The 2,775-nt window shown below is 43.1% G+C and overlaps 1 pseudogene; it reads left to right on the top strand.

Moving 5' to 3' along the window:
- The first annotated feature begins 890 nt into the window (after positions 1-890).
- On the top strand, positions 891-2,547 carry LOC109445658 (importin subunit alpha-1 pseudogene; annotated as a pseudogene).
- Positions 2,548-2,775: the final 228 nt, after the last annotated feature.

The following is a 2,775-nucleotide window of genomic DNA, read 5'->3' as shown; positions in this document are numbered from 1 at the left end:
CATTACCATATATATATATACACCATATCCCTTATGCTTTCTCCCTGCTCTATCTAAAATGCCCCAGCCGCTTCTCTCTTCAGAGCCAATCCTTATAGGGCTGATTTCAAAAAGTCTTCTTTTCCTAACTACTCAACATTTACCAGTCCCGTCTACCTTCTCTGAACCATGACAGAATTTCCAGTCATTCTTGTTAAGGTTGGGACCTACTCACAAACTCATAGTGTAAATACCTACTTCCTGACAGCAGCACTCATCTCTAGTCAGTTCCTTAAGGGTAGAGACTGGCCATAGCTTGGTTTCTTTGGATCCCTCACAGCACATAGCTGAATAATGAATGAATGAGAGACCAAGCCAAAACTAGAGAGTTCTGAAGTAAAAGGGCATGGCTAAAACAAAATGCCCTTTGAAACCTGTATCGAATACCTGGTGTGAGCTCCTGCTGCTCCCTGAACCAGTTGGAATGATGGAAGCGAGAAGCTGCTGGTCACTGGGCCATTAGCTGGCTCTTTTCTGTTGCCATGAGAATAGTTGGGTCTTTTCCAGGAAACGCATTTTGGACAAACACCCTGATACAGTAACATACAATTCTATAAACAATTGTGAACTAGGTGTCTGAGACTACGAATTTAACAACTATTTTAAAATTTTTTACATGGATTAAACAGAAAATACCTAATGAAGTGAATGGTCTTGTCCGAACCTTTCCTCTAAATAAGGACACAGATAACAAGTGGGAAGAGAAGGCCAAGGCAGTGAGGAGATGGTACGGAGATGAGGTGAGAAGGCTCCAAGGACAAAAGTTAAAATTAAAAAAGGCAGTTGCCGAGTAGTGGACCCGCAGCCTGTGCTCCCTGCACCGTCTCCTGTGGAAACCTGAGCCAGCTGTGGAGCTTTCTCCCTTTGTCTCATAACCATGTCCACCAACAAGAATGCTAATTCACCAGCTGACCAGCTTAACAGATTCAAGAACAAGGGAAAAGACAGTACAGAAATGAGGCGGCGCCGAATAGAAGTTAATGTAGAGCTGAGGAAAGCTAAGAAAGATGACCAGATGCTGAAAAGGAGAAATGTAAGCTCGTTTCCTGATGATGCTACTTCTCCACTGCAGGAAAATCGCAGCAACCAGGGCACTGTAAATTGGTCTGTTGAGGATATTGTCAAAGGCATAAATAGCAACAATTTGGAAAGCCAGCTCCAAGCTCCTCAAGCTGCCAGGAAACTGCTTTCTAGGGAAAAACAGCCACCAATAGACAACATCATCCGGGCTGGTTTGATCCCCCAATTTGTGTCCTTCTTGGGTAGAACTTATTGTAGTCCCATTCGGTTTGAATCTGCTTGGGCCCTCACCAACATTGCTTCTGGAACATCAAAACAGACCAAGGCGGTAGTAGATGGAGGTGCTATCCCAGCATTCATTTCCCTATTGGCATCGCCCCATGCTCACATCAGTGAACAAGCCGTATGGGCTCTAGGAAACATTGCAGGTGATGGTTCGGTTTTCCGAGACTTGGTTATCAAGTATGGTGCTGTTGACCCACTGTTGGCTCTTCTTGCGGTTCCTGATATGTCATCTTTAGCATGTGGTTACTTACGTAATCTTACTTGGACACTTTCAAACCTGTGTCGCTACAAGAACCCTACGCCCCTGTTAGATGCTGTTGAGCAAATTCTTCCTACTTTAGTTCGTCTCCTGCATCACGATGATCCAGAAGTGTTAGCAGAGAGCTGCTGGGCCATTTCCTATCTTACTGATGGTCCAAATGAACGAATTGAAATGGTCGTGAAAACGGGAGTCGTGCCCCAACTTGTGAAGCTCCTAGGAGCTACTGAATTGCCATTTGTGACTCCTGCGCTACGAGCCATTGGAAATACTGTCACTGGGACCGATGAACAGACTCAGGTTGTCATAGATGCGGGAGCACTTACTGTCTTTCCCAGCCTGCTAACAAACTCCAAAACTAATATCCAGAAGGAAGTCACGTGGACAATGTCAAACATCACAGCTGGCCACCAGGACAGATACAGCAAGTGGTGAGCCATGGGTTAGTCCCATTCCTCATTGGCGTTCTCTCTAAGGCAGACTTTAAGACACAAATGGAAGCTGTGTGGGCTGTGACCAACCATACAAGTGGTGGAACAGTTGAACAAATTGTGTACCTTGTTCACTGTGGCATAATAGAACCATTGATGAACCTCTTAACTGCGAAAGATACCAAAATTATTCTGGTTATTCTGGATGCCATTTCAAATATCTTTCAGGCTGCAGAGAAACTAGGCGAAACTGAGAAACTTAGTATAATGATTGAAGAATGTGGAGGTTTGGACAAAATTGAAGCTCTGCAAAACCATGAAAATGAGTCTGTGTGCAAAGCTTCATTAAACTTAATTGAGAAGTATTTCTCTGTAGAGGAAGAGGAAGACCAAAATGTTGTGCCAGAAACTACCTCTGACGGCTACACATTCCAAGTTCAGGATGGCGCTCCTGGGACCTTTAACTTTTAAATTGTACAGCGGAGGCCTAAAACTCGTGTGTGCTATGGTATAAGTTTGTCTTATTGTTTCCCTACTAAGAATTCTTTTTAAATGTGGTTTGTTATTGTAGCACTTTTTAGAACGAAACTATACTTGAACAGTTCCAAACTGTACATACTGTACAAAGCTTCTCCTCTCGATGGATTTCTTATTTCTATGTGGAATTTCATATCTTGCAGTGTCCTGTAAATAAAGATTCAATTCCACCCTTTCGTTACTTCAAAAAAAAAAAAAAAATTA

This window comes from Rhinolophus sinicus, chromosome 3 (genome assembly GCF_057876585.1).
Source record: "Rhinolophus sinicus isolate RSI-liver-muscle chromosome 3, RSI-T2T, whole genome shotgun sequence".
NCBI classification, from domain to species: domain Eukaryota; kingdom Metazoa; phylum Chordata; class Mammalia; order Chiroptera; family Rhinolophidae; genus Rhinolophus; species Rhinolophus sinicus.
Note: the sequence above shows the minus strand (reverse complement) of the source record. Positions and strands in the feature narration are given on the sequence as shown.